Raw genomic sequence first — 18,444 nt, 5'->3', positions numbered from 1 at the left:
TTTTTAAACATTTCCATCAATTACATGGCCGCCAATAACAATATTTTTTAAACGACCCTGATAGATGAGTGGTCAGGTGATCGACCAATAATAGAAGTAAAGATCAATCGGTCGTGGTTAGTACTTGCATGGGAGACTACCTTAGAAAACCAGCGGTTGACACTTTTTTTGAGTTTTTGCCGTCTGCACCTATTTGGTCCATGCTGTTAAAACAGCGTGCAAAGTTCTCCAAAGCGTTTCCAAAGTTGCTAGATTTGTATGTTTATTTGACCTAAGTTGTTGTTATATCGAACCATGCAGTTATAAAGTATGAAAAATGACTAAAATTCATTTGAAACCTTCCATGTTAGCAGACTGTCATATGAGCCGGCCGTAAAAAGAACAAACACATACTGAACATGTTAAAAGCGATTGAAAAGTTGGTGGATTTGCGTTTATATTCCCCCTAAGTCGTTTCATGTAGAACCCCGCAGTTAAATTTAGAACAAAATTATGTAAAAAATCAAAAACAGCTATTTATGTTGGCACTTTGTACCACTACCCAAGCTCAAAGTGATTTACAAAGTTGTGAAAAGCTTGTGCAAAGTTGGTAGATTTGCATGGAAATGTTACCTATTCTGTTACATTATCGAGTCCTGATGTTAAAAGTTCGCGAAAGTGAATGAATATGTTATTAAAGGCCCTTTGAATATCGCAGTGGCCCTCGAAGGATGTAGAATTTTTAAACATTTCCATCAATTACATGGCCGCCAATAACAATAATTTTTAATCCACCCTGATAGATGAGTGGTCAGGTGATCGACCAATAATAGAAGTAAAGATCAATCGGTCGTGGTTAGTACTTGCATGGGAGACAACCTTAGAAAACCAGCGGTTGACACTTTTTTTGAGTTTTTGCCGTCTGCACCTATTTTGTCCAAGCTGTTAAAACAGCGTGCAAAGTTCTCCAAAGCGTTTCCAAAGTTGCTAGATTTGTTTGTTTAATTCACCTAAGTTGTTGTTTTATCGAACCATGCAGTTGTAAAGTATGAAAAATGACTAAAATTAATTTGAAACCTTCCATGTTAGCAGACTGTCATATGAGCCGGCCGTAAAATGAACAAACACATACTGAAAATGTTAAAAGCGATTGAAAAGTTGGTGGATTTGCGTTTATATTACCCCTAAGTCATTTCATGTAGAACCCCGCACTTAAATTTAGAACAAAATTATGTAAAAGTCAAAAACAGCTATTTATGTTGGCACATTGTACCACTACCCAAGCGCAAGTGATTAACAAAGTGCTTACAAAGTTGTGAAATGCTTGTGCAAAGTTGGTAGATTTGCATGGAAATGTTACCTATTCTGTTACATTATCGAGTCCAGTTGTTAAAAGTTCGCGAAAGTGAATGAATATGTTATAAAAGGCCCTTTGAATATCGCAGTGGCCCTCGAATGATGTAGAATTTTTAAACATTTCCATCAATTACATGGCCGCCAATAACAATAAATTTTAAACGACCCTGATAGATGAGTGGTCAGGTGATCGACCAATAATAGAAGTAAAGATCAATCGGTCGTGGTTAGTACTTGCATGGGAGACAACCTGAGAATACCAGCGGTTGACACTTTTTTGAGTTTTTGTCGTCTGCACCTATTTTGTCCAAGCTGTTAAAACAGCGTGCAAAGTTCTCGAAAGCGTTTCCAAAGTTACTAGATTTGTTTGTTTATTTGACCTAAGTTGTTGATATATCGAACCATGCAGTTATAAAGTATGAAAAATGACTAAAATTCATTTGAAACCTTCCATGTTAGCAGACTGTCATATGAGCCGGCCGTAAAAACAACAAACACATACTGAACATGTTAAAAGCGATTGAAAAGTTGGTGGATTTGCGTTTATATTCCCCCTAAGTCATTTCATGTAGAACCCCGCAGTTAAATTTAGAACAAAATTATGTAAAAAATCAAAAACAGCTATTTATGTTGGCACTTTGTACCACTACCCAAGCTCAAAGTGATTTACAAAGTTGTGAAAAGCTTGTGCAAAGTTGGTAGATTTGCATGGAAATGTTACCTATTCTGTTACATTATCGAGTCCTGATGTTAAAAGTTCGCGAAAGTGAATGAATATGTTATTAAAGGCCCTTTGAATATCGCAGTGGCCCTCGAAGGATGTAGAATTTTTAAACATTTCCATCAATTACATGGCCGCCAATAACAATAATTTTTAATCCACCCTGATAGATGAGTGGTCAGGTGATCGACCAATAATAGAAGTAAAGATCAATCGGTCGTGGTTAGTACTTGCATGGGAGACAACCTTAGAAAACCAGCGGTTGACACTTTTTTTGAGTTTTTGCCGTCTGCACCTATTTTGTCCAAGCTGTTAAAACAGCGTGCAAAGTTCTCCAAAGCGTTTCCAAAGTTGCTAGATTTGTTTGTTTAATTCACCTAAGTTGTTGTTTTATCGAACCATGCAGTTGTAAAGTATGAAAAATGACTAAAATTAATTTGAAACCTTCCATGTTAGCAGACTGTCATATGAGCCGGCCGTAAAATGAACAAACACATACTGAAAATGTTAAAAGCGATTGAAAAGTTGGTGGATTTGCGTTTATATTACCCCTAAGTCATTTCATGTAGAACCCCGCACTTAAATTTAGAACAAAATTATGTAAAAGTCAAAAACAGCTATTTATGTTGGCACATTGTACCACTACCCAAGCGCAAGTGATTAACAAAGTGCTTACAAAGTTGTGAAATGCTTGTGCAAAGTTGGTAGATTTGCATGGAAATGTTACCTATTCTGTTACATTATCGAGTCCAGTTGTTAAAAGTTCGCGAAAGTGAATGAATATGTTATAAAAGGCCCTTTGAATATCGCAGTGGCCCTCGAATGATGTAGAATTTTTAAACATTTCCATCAATTACATGGCCGCCAATAACAATAAATTTTAAACGACCCTGATAGATGAGTGGTCAGGTGATCGACCAATAATAGAAGTAAAGATCAATCGGTCGTGGTTAGTACTTGCATGGGAGACAACCTGAGAATACCAGCGGTTGACACTTTTTTGAGTTTTTGTCGTCTGCACCTATTTTGTCCAAGCTGTTAAAACAGCGTGCAAAGTTCTCGAAAGCGTTTCCAAAGTTACTAGATTTGTTTGTTTATTTGACCTAAGTTGTTGATATATCGAACCATGCAGTTATAAAGTATGAAAAATGACTAAAATTCATTTGAATCCTTCCATGTTAGCAGACTGTCATATGAGCTGGCCGTAAAATGAACAAACACATACTGAAAATGTTAAAAGCGATTGAAAAGTTGGTGGATTTGCGTTTATATTCCCCCTAAGTCATTTCATGTAGAACCCCGCAGTTAAATTTAGAACAAAATTATGTAAAAGTCAAAAACAGCTATTTATGTTGGCACATTGTACCACTACCCAAGCGCAAAGTGATTAACAAAGTGCTTACAAAGTTGTGAAAAGCTTGTGCAAAGTTGGTAGATTTGCATGGAAATGTTACCTATTCTGTTACATTATCGAGTCCAGATGTTAAAAGTTCGCGAAAGTGAATGAATATGTTATTAAAGGCCCTTTGAATATCGCAGTGGCCCTCGAAGGATGTAGAATTTTTAAACATTTCCATCAATTACATGGCCGCCAATAACAATAATTTTTAATCCACCCTGATAGATGAGTGGTCAGGTGATCGACCAATAATAGAAGTAAAGATCAATCGGTCTTGGTTAGTACTTGCATGGGAGACAACCTTAGAAAACCAGCGGTTGACACTTTTTTTGAGTTTTTGCCGTCTGCACCTATTTGGTCCATGCTGTTAAAACAGCGTGCAAAGTTCTCCAAAGCGTTTCCAAAGTTGCTAGATTTGTTTGTTTATTTGACCTAAGTTGTTGTTATATCGAACCATGCAGTTATAAAGTATGAAAAATGACTAAAATTAATTTGAAACCTTCCATGTTAGCAGACTGTCATATGAGCCGGCCGTAAAATGAACAAACACATACTGAAAATGTTAAAAGCGATTGAAAAGTTGGTGGATTTGCGTTTATATTCCCCCTAAGTCATTTCATGTAGAACCCCGCAGTTAAATTTAGAACAAAATTATGTAAAAGTCAAAAACAGCTATTTATGTTGGCACATTGTACCACTACCCAAGCGCAAAGTGATTAACAAAGTGCTTACAAAGTTGTGAAAAGCTTGTGCAAAGTTGGTAGATTTGCATGGAAATGTTACCTATTCTGTTACATTATCGAATCCAGTTTTTTAAAGTTTGCGAAAGTGAATGAATATGATATAAAAGACCCTTTAAATATCGCAGTGGCCCTCGAAGGATGTAGAATTTTTAAACATTTCCATCAATTACATGGCCGCCAATAACAATGATTTTTAAACGACTCTGATAGATGAGTGGTCAGGAGATCGACCAATAATAGAAGTAAAGATCAATCGGTCGTGGTTAGTATTTGCATGGGAGACAACCTGAGAAAACCAGCGGTTGACTCTTTTTTTGAGTTTTTGCCGTCTGCACCTATTTTGTCCAAGCTGTTAAAACAGCGTGCAAAGTTCTCCAAAGCGTTTCCAAAGTTGCTAGATGTGTTTGTTTAATTCACCTAAGTTGCTGTTATATCGAACCATGCAGTTATAAAGTATGAAAAATGACTAAAATTCATTTGAAACCTTCCATGTTAGCAGACTGTCATATGAGCCAGCCGTAAAATGAACAAACACATACTGAAAATGTTAAAAGCGATTGAAAAGTTGGTGGATTTGCGTTTATATTCCCCCTAAGTCATTTCATGTAGAACCCCGCAGTTAAATTTAGAACAAAATTATGTAAAAAATCAAAAACAGCTATTTATGTTGGCACTTTGTACCACTACCCAAGCGCAAAGTGATTAACAAAGTGCTTACAAAGTTGTGAAAAGCTTGTGCAAAGTTGGTAGATTTGCATGGAAATGTTACCTATTCTGTTACATTATCGAATCCAGTTTTTTAAAGTTCGCGAAAGTGAATGAATATGATATAAAAGACCCTTTAAATATCGCAGTGGCCCTCGAAGGATGTAGAATTTTTAAACATTTCCATCAATTACATGGCCGCCAATAACAATAATTTTTAAACGACTCTGATAGATGAGTGGTCAGGAGATCGACCAATAATAGAAGTAAAGATCAATCGGTCGTGGTTAGTATTTGCATGGGAGACAACCTGAGAAAACCAGCGGTTGACTCTTTTTTTGAGTTTTTGCCGTCTGCACCTATTTTGTCCAAGCTGTTAAAACAGCGTGCAAAGTTCTCCAAAGCGTTTCCAAAGTTGCTAGATGTGTTTGTTTAATTCACCTAAGTTGCTGTTATATCGAACCATGCAGTTATAAAGTATGAAAAATGACTAAAATTCATTTGAAACCTTCCATGTTAGCAGACTGTCATATGAGCCAGCCGTAAAATGAACAAACACATACTGAAAATGTTAAAAGCGATTGAAAAGTTGGTGGATTTGCGTTTATATTCCCCCTAAGTCATTTCATGTAGAACCCCGCAGTTAAATTTAGAACAAAATTATGTAAAAAATCAAAAACAGCTATTTATGTTGGCACTTTGTACCACTACCCAAGCGCAAAGTGATTAACAAAGTGCTTACAAAGTTGTGAAAAGCTTGTGCAAAGTTGGTAGATTTGCATGGAAATGTTACCTATTCTGTTACATTATCGAGTCCAGTTGTTAAAAGTTCGCGAAAGTGAATGAATATGTTATGAAAGGCCCTTTGAATATCGCAGTGGCCCTCGAATGATGTAGAATTTTTAAACATTTCCATCAATTACATGGCCGCCAATAACAATAATTTTTAAACCACCCTGATAGATGAGTGGTCAGGTGATCGACCAATAATAGAAGTAAAGATCAATCGGTCGTGGTTAGTATTTGCATGGGAGACAACCTGAGAAAACCAGCTGTTGACACTTTTTTTGAGTTTTTGTCGTCTGCACCTATTTTGTCCAAGCTGTTAAAACAGCGTGCAAAGTTCTCCAAAGCGTTTCCAAAGTTGCTAGATGTGTTTGTTTAATTCACCTAAGTTGCTGTTATATCGAACCATGCAGTTATAAAGTATGAAAAATGACTAAAATTCATTTGAAACCTTCCATGTTAGCAGACTGTCATATGAGCCAGCCGTAAAATGAACAAACACATACTGAAAATGTTAAAAGCGATTGAAAAGTTGGTGGATTTGCGTTTATATTCCCCCTAAGTCATTTCATGTAGAACCCCGCAGTTAAATTTAGAACAAAATTATGTAAAAGTCAAAAACAGCTATTTATGTTGGCACATTGTACCACTACCCAAGCGCAAAGTGATTAACAAAGTGCTTACAAAGTTGTGAAAAGCATGTGCAAAGTTGGTAGATTTGCATGGAAATGTTACCTATTCTGTTACATTATCGAGTCCAGTTGTTAAAAGTTCGCGAAAGTGAATGAATATGTTATTAAAGGCCCTTTGAATATCGCAGTGGCCCTCGAAGGATGTAGAATTTTTAAACATTTCCATCAATTACATGGCCGCCAATAACAATAATTTTTAACCGACCCTGATAGATGAGTGGTCAGGTGATCGACCAATAATAGAAGTAAAGATCAATCGGTCGTGGTTAGTATTTGAATGGGAGACAACCTGAGAAAACCAGCGGTTGACACTTTTTTTGAGTTTTTGCCGTCTGCACCTATTTTGTCCAAGCTGTTAAAACAGCGTGCAAAGTTCTCCAAAGCGTTTCCAAAGTTGCTAGATTTGTTTGTTTATTTGACCTAAGTTGTTGTTATATCGAACCATGCAGTTGTAAAGTATGAAAAATGACTAAAATTCATTTGAAACCTTCCATGTTAGCAGACTGTCATATGAGCCGGCCGTAAAATGAACAAACACATACTGAAAATGTTAAAAGCGATTGAAAAGTTGGTGGATTTGCGTTTATATTCCCCCTAAGTCATTTCATATAGAACCCCGCAGTTAAATTTAGAACAAAATTATGTAAAAGTCAAAAACTGCTATTTATATTGGCACATTGTACCACTACCCAAGCGCAAAGTGATTAACAAAGTGCTTACAAAGTTGTGAAAAGCTTGTGCAAAGTTAGTAGATTTTCATGGAAATGTTACCTATTCTGTTACATTATCGAATCCAGTTTTTTAAAGTTCGCGAAAGTGAATGAATATGATATAAAAGACCCTTTAAATATCGCAGTGGCCCTCGAAGGATGTAGAATTTTTAAACATTTCCATCAATTACATGGCCGCCAATAACAATGATTTTTAAACGACTCTGATAGATGAGTGGTCAGGAGATCGACCAATAATAGAAGTAAAGATCAATCGGTCGTGGTTAGTATTTGCATGGGAGACAACCTGAGAAAACCAGCGGTTGACTCTTTTTTTGAGTTTTTGCCGTCTGCACCTATTTTGTCCAAGCTGTTAAAACAGCGTGCAAAGTTCTCCAAAGCGTTTCCAAAGTTGCTAGATGTGTTTGTTTAATTCACCTAAGTTGCTGTTATATCGAACCATGCAGTTATAAAGTATGAAAAATGACTAAAATTCATTTGAAACCTTCCATGTTAGCAGACTGTCATATGAGCCAGCCGTAAAATGAACAAACACATACTGAAAATGTTAAAAGCGATTGAAAAGTTGGTGGATTTGCGTTTATATTCCCCCTAAGTCATTTCATGTAGAACCCCGCAGTTAAATTTAGAACAAAATTATGTAAAAAATCAAAAACAGCTATTTATGTTGGCACTTTGTACCACTACCCAAGCGCAAAGTGATTAACAAAGTGCTTACAAAGTTGTGAAAAGCTTGTGGAAAGTTGGTAGATTTGCATGGAAATGTTACCTATTCTGTTACATTATCGAATCCAGTTTTTTAAAGTTCGCGAAAGTGAATGAATATGATATAAAAGACCCTTTAAATATCGCAGTGGCCCTCGAAGGATGTAGAATTTTTAAACATTTCCATCAATTACATGGCCGCCAATAACAATAATTTTTAAACGACTCTGATAGATGAGTGGTCAGGAGATCGACCAATAATAGAAGTAAAGATCAATCGGTCGTGGTTAGTATTTGCATGGGAGACAACCTGAGAAAACCAGCGGTTGACTCTTTTTTTGAGTTTTTGCCGTCTGCACCTATTTTGTCCAAGCTGTTAAAACAGCGTGCAAAGTTCTCCAAAGCGTTTCCAAAGTTGCTAGATGTGTTTGTTTAATTCACCTAAGTTGCTGTTATATCGAACCATGCAGTTATAAAGTATGACAAATGACTAAAATTCATTTGAAACCTTCCATGTTAGCAGACTGTCATATGAGCCAGCCGTAAAATGAACAAACACATACTGAAAATGTTAAAAGCGATTGAAAAGTTGGTGGATTTGCGTTTATATTCCCCCTAAGTCATTTCATGTAGAACCCCGCAGTTAAATTTAGAACAAAATTATGTAAAAAATCAAAAACAGCTATTTATGTTGGCACTTTGTACCACTACCCAAGCGCAAAGTGATTAACAAAGTGCTTACAAAGTTGTGAAAAGCTTGTGCAAAGTTGGTAGATTTGCATGGAAATGTTACCTATTCTGTTACATTATCGAGTCCAGTTGTTAAATGTTCGCGAAAGTGAATGAATATGTTATGAAAGGCCCTTTGAATATCGCAGTGGCCCTCGAATGATGTAGAATTTTTAAACATTTCCATCAATTACATGGCCGCCAATAACAATAATTTTTAAACCACCCTGATAGATGAGTGGTCAGGTGATCGACCAATAATAGAAGTAAAGATCAATCGGTCGTGGTTAGTATTTGCATGGGAGACAACCTGAGAAAACCAGCTGTTGACACTTTTTTTGAGTTTTTGTCGTCTGCACCTATTTTGTCCAAGCTGTTAAAACAGCGTGCAAAGTTCTCCAAAGCGTTTCCAAAGTTGCTAGATGTGTTTGTTTAATTCACCTAAGTTGCTGTTATATCGAACCATGCAGTTGTAAAGTATGAAAAATGACTAAAATTCATTTGAAACCTTCCATGTTAGCAGACTGTCATATGAGCCGGCCGTAAAATGAACAAACACATACTGAAAATGTTAAAAGCGATTGAAAAGTTGGTGGATTTGCGTTTATATTCCCCCTAAGTCATTTCATATAGAACCCCGCAGTTAAATTTAGAACAAAATTATGTAAAAGTCAAAAACTGCTATTTATATTGGCACATTGTACCACTACCCAAGCGCAAAGTGATTAACAAAGTGCTTACAAAGTTGTGAAAAGCTTGTGCAAAGTTAGTAGATTTTCATGGAAATGTTACCTATTCTGTTACATTATCGAATCCAGTTTTTTAAAGTTCGCGAAAGTGAATGAATATGATATAAAAGACCCTTTAAATATCGCAGTGGCCCTCGAAGGATGTAGAATTTTTAAACATTTCCATCAATTACATGGCCGCCAATAACAATGATTTTTAAACGACTCTGATAGATGAGTGGTCAGGAGATCGACCAATAATAGAAGTAAAGATCAATCGGTCGTGGTTAGTATTTGCATGGGAGACAACCTGAGAAAACCAGCGGTTGACTCTTTTTTTGAGTTTTTGCCGTCTGCACCTATTTTGTCCAAGCTGTTAAAACAGCGTGCAAAGTTCTCCAAAGCGTTTCCAAAGTTGCTAGATGTGTTTGTTTAATTCACCTAAGTTGCTGTTATATCGAACCATGCAGTTATAAAGTATGAAAAATGACTAAAATTCATTTGAAACCTTCCATGTTAGCAGACTGTCATATGAGCCAGCCGTAAAATGAACAAACACATACTGAAAATGTTAAAAGCGATTGAAAAGTTGGTGGATTTGCGTTTATATTCCCCCTAAGTCATTTCATGTAGAACCCCGCAGTTAAATTTAGAACAAAATTATGTAAAAAATCAAAAACAGCTATTTATGTTGGCACTTTGTACCACTACCCAAGCGCAAAGTGATTAACAAAGTGCTTACAAAGTTGTGAAAAGCTTGTGGAAAGTTGGTAGATTTGCATGGAAATGTTACCTATTCTGTTACATTATCGAATCCAGTTTTTTAAAGTTCGCGAAAGTGAATGAATATGATATAAAAGACCCTTTAAATATCGCAGTGGCCCTCGAAGGATGTAGAATTTTTAAACATTTCCATCAATTACATGGCCGCCAATAACAATAATTTTTAAACGACTCTGATAGATGAGTGGTCAGGAGATCGACCAATAATAGAAGTAAAGATCAATCGGTCGTGGTTAGTATTTGCATGGGAGACAACCTGAGAAAACCAGCGGTTGACTCTTTTTTTGAGTTTTTGCCGTCTGCACCTATTTTGTCCAAGCTGTTAAAACAGCGTGCAAAGTTCTCCAAAGCGTTTCCAAAGTTGCTAGATGTGTTTGTTTAATTCACCTAAGTTGCTGTTATATCGAACCATGCAGTTATAAAGTATGACAAATGACTAAAATTCATTTGAAACCTTCCATGTTAGCAGACTGTCATATGAGCCAGCCGTAAAATGAACAAACACATACTGAAAATGTTAAAAGCGATTGAAAAGTTGGTGGATTTGCGTTTATATTCCCCCTAAGTCATTTCATGTAGAACCCCGCAGTTAAATTTAGAACAAAATTATGTAAAAAATCAAAAACAGCTATTTATGTTGGCACTTTGTACCACTACCCAAGCGCAAAGTGATTAACAAAGTGCTTACAAAGTTGTGAAAAGCTTGTGCAAAGTTGGTAGATTTGCATGGAAATGTTACCTATTCTGTTACATTATCGAGTCCAGTTGTTAAAAGTTCGCGAAAGTGAATGAATATGTTATGAAAGGCCCTTTGAATATCGCAGTGGCCCTCGAATGATGTAGAATTTTTAAACATTTCCATCAATTACATGGCCGCCAATAACAATAATTTTTAAACCACCCTGATAGATGAGTGGTCAGGTGATCGACCAATAATAGAAGTAAAGATCAATCGGTCGTGGTTAGTATTTGCATGGGAGACAACCTGAGAAAACCAGCTGTTGACACTTTTTTTGAGTTTTTGTCGTCTGCACCTATTTTGTCCAAGCTGTTAAAACAGCGTGCAAAGTTCTCCAAAGCGTTTCCAAAGTTGCTAGATGTGTTTGTTTAATTCACCTAAGTTGCTGTTATATCGAACCATGCAGTTATAAAGTATGAAAAATGACTAAAATTCATTTGAAACCTTCCATGTTAGCAGACTGTCATATGAGCCAGCCGTAAAATGAACAAACACATACTGAAAATGTTAAAAGCGATTGAAAAGTTGGTGGATTTGCGTTTATATTCCCCCTAAGTCATTTCATGTAGAACCCCGCAGTTAAATTTAGAACAAAATTATGTAAAAGTCAAAAACAGCTATTTATGTTGGCACATTGTACCACTACCCAAGCGCAAAGTGATTAACAAAGTGCTTACAAAGTTGTGAAAAGCATGTGCAAAGTTGGTAGATTTGCATGGAAATGTTACCTATTCTGTTACATTATCGAGTCCAGTTGTTAAAAGTTCGCGAAAGTGAATGAATATGTTATTAAAGGCCCTTTGAATATCGCAGTGGCCCTCGAAGGATGTAGAATTTTTAAACATTTCCATCAATTACATGGCCGCCAATAACAATAATTTTTAACCGACCCTGATAGATGAGTGGTCAGGTGATCGACCAATAATAGAAGTAAAGATCAATCGGTCGTGGTTAGTATTTGAATGGGAGACAACCTGAGAAAACCAGCGGTTGACACTTTTTTTGAGTTTTTGCCGTCTGCACCTATTTTGTCCAAGCTGTTAAAACAGCGTGCAAAGTTCTCCAAAGCGTTTCCAAAGTTGCTAGATTTGTTTGTTTATTTGACCTAAGTTGTTGTTATATCGAACCATGCAGTTGTAAAGTATGAAAAATGACTAAAATTCATTTGAAACCTTCCATGTTAGCAGACTGTCATATGAGCCGGCCGTAAAATGAACAAACACATACTGAAAATATTAAAAGCGATTGAAAAGTTGGTGGATTTGCGTTTATATTCCCCCTAAGTCATTTCATATAGAACCCCGCAGTTAAATTTAGAACAAAATTATGTAAAAGTCAAAAACTGATATTTATATTGGCACATTGTACCACTACCCAAGCGCAAAGTGATTAACAAAGTGCTTACAAAGTTGTGAAAAGCTTGTGCAAAGTTGGTAGATTTGCATGGAAATGTTACCTATTCTGTTACATTATCGAGTCCAGTTGTTAAAAGTTCGCGAATATGAATGAATATGTTATAAAATTCCCTTTAAATATCGCAGTGGCCCTCGAAGGATGTAGAATTTTTAAACATTTCCATCAATTACATGGCCGCCAATAACAATAATTTTTAAACAACCCTGATAGATGAGTGGTCAGGTGATCGACCAATAATAGAAGTAAAGATCAATCGGTCGTGGTTAGTATTTGCATGGGAGACAACCTGAGAAAACCAGCGGTTGACACTTTTTTGAGTTTTTGCCGTCTGCACCTATTTGGTCCATGCTGTTAAAACAGCGTGCAAAGTTCTCCAAAGCGTTTCCAAAGTTGCTAGATTTGTTTGTTTATTTGACCTAAGTTGTTGTTATATCGAACCATGCAGTTGTAAAGTATGAAAAATGACTAAAATTCATTTGAAACCTTCCATGTTAGCAGACTGTCATATGAGCCAGCCGTAAAATGAACAAACACATACTGAAAATGTTAAAAGCGATTGAAAAGTTGGTGGATTTGCGTTTATATTCCCCCTAAGTCATTTCATATAGAACCCCGCAGTTAAATTTAGAACAAAATTATGTAAAAGTCAAAAACTGCTATTTATATTGGCACATTGTACCACTACCCAAGCGCAAAGTGATTAACAAAGTGCTTACAAAGTTGTGAAAAGCTTGTGCAAAGTTAGTAGATTTTCATGGAAATGTTACCTATTCTGTTACATTATCGAATCCAGTTTTTTAAAGTTCGCGAAAGTGAATGAATATGATATAAAAGACCCTTTAAATATCGTAGTGGCCCTCGAAGGATGTAGAATTTTTAAACATTTCCATCAATTACATGGCCGCCAATAACAATGATTTTTAAACGACGCTGATAGATGAGTGGTCAGGAGATCGACCAATAATAGAAGTAAAGATCAATCGGTCGTGGTTAGTATTTGCATGGGAGACAACCTGAGAAAACCAGCGGTTGACTCTTTTTTTGAGTTTTTGCCGTCTGCACCTATTTTGTCCAAGCTGTTAAAACAGCGTGCAAAGTTCTCCAAAGCGTTTCCAAAGTTGCTAGATGTGTTTGTTTAATTCACCTAAGTTGCTGTTATATCGAACCATGCAGTTATAAAGTATGAAAAATGACTAAAATTCATTTGAAACCTTCCATGTTAGCAGACTGTCATATGAGCCAGCCGTAAAATGAACAAACACATACTGAAAATGTTAAAAGCGATTGAAAAGTTGGTGGATTTGCGTTTATATTCCCCCTAAGTCATTTCATGTAGAACCCCGCAGTTAAATTTAGAACAAAATTATGTAAAAAATCAAAAACAGCTATTTATGTTGGCACTTTGTACCACTACCCAAGCGCAAAGTGATTAACAAAGTGCTTACAAAGTTGTGAAAAGCTTGTGCAAAGTTGGTAGATTTGCATGGAAATGTTACCTATTCTGTTACATTATCGAGTCCAGTTGTTAAAAGTTCGCGAAAGTGAATGAATATGTTATGAAAGGCCCTTTGAATATCGCAGTGGCCCTCGAATGATGTAGAATTTTTAAACATTTCCATCAATTACATGGCCGCCAATAACAATAATTGTTAAACCACCCTGATAGATGAGTGGTCAGGTGATCGACCAATAATAGAAGTAAAGATCAATCGGTCGTGGTTAGTATTTGCATGGGAGACAACCTGAGAAAACCAATTGTTGACACTTTTTTTGAGTTTTTGTCGTCTGCACCTATTTTGTCCAAGCTGTTAAAACAGCGTGCAAAGTTCTCCAAAGCGTTTCCAAAGTTGCTAGATGTGTTTGTTTAATTCACCTAAGTTGCTGTTATATCGAACCATGCAGTTATAAAGTATGAAAAATGACTAAAATTCATTTGAAACCTTCCATGTTAGCAGACTGTCATATGAGCCAGCCGTAAAATGAACAAACACATACTGAAAATGTTAAAAGCGATTGAAAAGTTGGTGGATTTGCGTTTATATTCCCCCTAAGTCATTTCATGTAGAACCCCGCAGTTAAATTTAGAACAAAATTATGTAAAAGTTAAAAACAGCTATTTATGTTGGCACATTGTACCACTACCCAAGCGCAAAGTGATTAACAAAGTGCTTACAAAGTTGTGAAAAGCTTGTGCAAAGTTGGTTGATTTGCATGGAAATGTTACCTATTCTGTTACATTATCGAGTCCAGTTGTTAAAAGTTCGCGAAAGTGAATGAATATGTTATTAAAGGCCCTTTGAATATCGCAGTGGCCCTCGAAGGATGTAGAATTTTTAAACATTTCCATCAATTACATGGCCGCCAATAACAATAATTTTTAACCGACCCTGATAGATGAGTGGTCAGGTGATCGACCAATAATAGAAGTAAAGATCAATCGGTCGTGGTTAGTATTTGAATGGGAGACAACCTGAGAAAACCAGCGGTTGACACTTTTTTTGAGTTTTTGCCGTCTGCACCTATTTTGTCCAAGCTGTTAAAACAGCGTGCAAAGTTCTCCAAAGCGTTTCCAAAGTTGCTAGATTTGTTTGTTTATTTGACCTAAGTTGTTGTTATATCGAACCATGCAGTTGTAAAGTATGAAAAATGACTAAAATTCATTTGAAACCTTCCATGTTAGCAGACTGTCATATGAGCCGGCCGTAAAATGAACAAACACATACTGAAAATGTTAAAAGCGATTGAAAAGTTGGTGGATTTGCGTTTATATTCCCCCTAAGTCATTTCATATAGAACCCCGCAGTTAAATTTAGAACAAAATTATGTAAAAGTCAAAAACTGCTATTTATATTGGCACATTGTACCACTACCCAAGCGCAAAGTGATTAACAAAGTGCTTACAAAGTTGTGAAAAGCTTGTGCAAAGTTGGTAGATTTGCATGGAAATGTTACCTATTCTGTTACATTATCGAATCCAGTTTTTTAAAGTTCGCGAAAGTGAATGAATATGATATAAAAGACCCTTTAAATATCGCAGTGGCCCTCGAAGGATGTAGAATTTTTAAACATTTCCATCAATTACATGGCCGCCAATAACAATAATTTTTAAACGACTCTGATAGATGAGTGGTCAGGAGATCGACCAATAATAGAAGTAAAGATCAATCGGTCGTGGTTAGTATTTGCATGGGAGACAACCTGAGAAAACCAGCGGTTGACTCTTTTTTTGAGTTTTTGCCGTCTGCACCTATTTTGTCCAAGCTGTTAAAACAGCGTGCAAAGTTCTCCAAAGCGTTTCCAAAGTTGCTAGATGTGTTTGTTTAATTCACCTAAGTTGCTGTTATATCGAACCATGCAGTTATAAAGTATGAAAAATGACTAAAATTCATTTGAAACCTTCCATGTTAGCAGACTGTCATATGAGCCAGCCGTAAAATGAACAAACACATACTGAAAATGTTAAAAGCGATTGAAAAGTTGGTGGATTTGCGTTTATATTCCCCCTAAGTCATTTCATGTAGAACCCCGCAGTTAAATTTAGAACAAAATTATGTAAAAGTCAAAAACAGCTATTTATGTTGGCACATTGTACCACTACCCAAGCGCAAAGTGATTAACAAAGTGCTTACAAAGTTGTGAAAAGCATGTGCAAAGTTGGTAGATTTGCATGGAAATGTTACCTATTCTGTTACATTATCGAGTCCAGTTGTTAAAAGTTCGCGAAAGTGAATGAATATGTTATTAAAGGCCCTTTGAATATCGCAGTGGCCCTCGAAGGATGTAGAATTTTTAAACATTTCCATCAATTACATGGCCGCCAATAACAATAATTTTTAACCGACCCTGATAGATGAGTGGTCAGGTGATCGACCAATAATAGAAGTAAAGATCAATCGGTCGTGGTTAGTATTTGAATGGGAGACAACCTGAGAAAACCAGCGGTTGACACTTTTTTTGAGTTTTTGCCGTCTGCACCTATTTTGTCCAAGCTGTTAAAACAGCGTGCAAAGTTCTCCAAAGCGTTTCCAAAGTTGCTAGATTTGTTTGTTTATTTGACCTAAGTTGTTGTTATATCGAACCATGCAGTTGTAAAGTATGAAAAATGACTAAAATTCATTTGAAACCTTCCATGTTAGCAGACTGTCATATGAGCCGGCCGTAAAATGAACAAACACATACTGAAAATGTTAAAAGCGATTGAAAAGTTGGTGGATTTGCGTTTATATTCCCCCTAAGTCATTTCATATAGAACCCCGCAGTTAAATTTAGAACAAAATTATGTAAAAGTCAAAAACTGCTATTTATATTGGCACATTGTACCACTACCCAAGCGCAAAGTGATTAACAAAGTGCTTACAAAGTTGTGAAAAGCTTGTGCAAAGTTGGTAGATTTGCATGGAAATGTTACCTATTCTGTTACATTATCGAGTCCAGTTGTTAAAAGTTCGCGAATATGAATGAATATGTTATAAAATTCCCTTTAAATATCGCAGTGGCCCTCGAAGGATGTAGAATTTTTAAACATTTCCATCAATTACATGGCCGCCAATAACAATAATTTTTAAACGACCCTGATAGATGAGTGGTCAGGTGATCGACCAATAATAGAAGTAAAGATCAATCGGTCGTGGTTAGTATTTGCATGGGAGACAACCTGAGAAAACCAGCGGTTGACACTTTTTTGAGTTTTTGCCGTCTGCACCTATTTGGTCCATGCTGTTAAAACAGCGTGCAAAGTTCTCCAAAGCGTTTCCAAAGTTGCTAGATTTGTTTGTTTATTTGACCTAAGTTGTTGTTATATCGAACCATGCAGTTGTAAAGTATGAAAAATGACTAAAATTCATTTGAAACCTTCCATGTTAGCAGACTGTCATATGAGCCGGCCGTAAAATGAACAAACACATACTGAAAATGTTAAAAGCGATTGAAAAGTTGGTGGATTTGCGTTTATATTCCCCCTAAGTCATTTCATATAGAACCCCGCAGTTAAATTTAGAACAAAATTATGTAAAAGTCAAAAACTGCTATTTATATTGGCACATTGTGCCACTACCCAAGCGCAAAGTGATTAACAAAGTGCTTACAAAGTTGTGAAAAGCTTGTGCAAAGTTAGTAGATTTTCATGGAAATGTTACCTATTCTGTTACATTATCGAGTCCAGTTGTTAAAAGTTCGCGAATGTGAATGAATATGTTATAAAATTCCCTTTAAATATCGCAGTGGCCCTCGAAGGATGTAGAATTTTTAAACATTTCCATCAATTACATGGCCGCCAATAACAATAATTTTTAAACGACACTGATAGATGAGTGGTCAGGTGATCGACCAATAATAGAAGTAAAGATCATTCGGTCGTGGTTAGTATTTGAATGGGAGACAACCTGAGAAAACCAGCGGTTGACACTTTTTTTGAGTTTTTGCCGTCTGCACCTATTTTGTCCAAGCTGTTAAAACAGCGTGCAAAGTTCTCCAAAGCGTTTCCAAAGTTGCTAGATTTGTTTGTTTATTTGACCTAAGTTGTTGTTATATCGAACCATGCAGTTGTAAAGTATGAAAAATGACTAAAAATCATTTGAAACCTTCCATGTTAGCAGACTGTCATATGAGCCGGCCGTAAAATGAACAAACACATACTGAAAATGTTAAAAGCGATTGAAAAGTTGGTGGATTTGCGTTTATATACCCCCCAAGTCATTTCATATAGAACCCCGCAGTTAAATTTAGAACAAAATTATGTAAAAGTCAAAAACTGCTATTTATATTGGCACATTGTACCACTACCCAAGCGCAAAGTGATTAACAAAGTGCTTACAAAGTTGTGAAAAGCTTGTGCAAAGTTGGTAGATTTGCATGGAAATGTTACCTATTCTGTTACATTATCGAGTCCAGTTGTTAAAAGTTCGCGAATGTGAATGAATATGTTATAAAATTCTCTTTAAATATCGCAGTGGCTCTCGAAGGATGTAGAATTTTTAAACATTTCCATCAATTACATGGCCGCCAATAACAATAATTTTTAAACGACCCTGATAGATGAGTGGTCAGGTGATCGACCAATAATAGAAGTAAAGATCAATCGGTCGTGGTTAGTATTTGAATGGGAGACAACCTGAGAAAACCAGCGGTTGACACTTTTTTTGAGTTTTTGCCGTCTGCACCTATTTTGTCCAAGCTGTTAAAACAGCGTGCAAAGTTCTCCAAAGCGTTTCCAAAGTTGCTAGATTTGTTTGTT

Source organism: Saccoglossus kowalevskii, chromosome 10 (assembly GCF_978046115.1).
Source record: "Saccoglossus kowalevskii chromosome 10, keSacKowa6.1, whole genome shotgun sequence".
NCBI lineage: Eukaryota > Metazoa > Hemichordata > Enteropneusta > Harrimaniidae > Saccoglossus > Saccoglossus kowalevskii.
Note: the sequence above shows the minus strand (reverse complement) of the source record.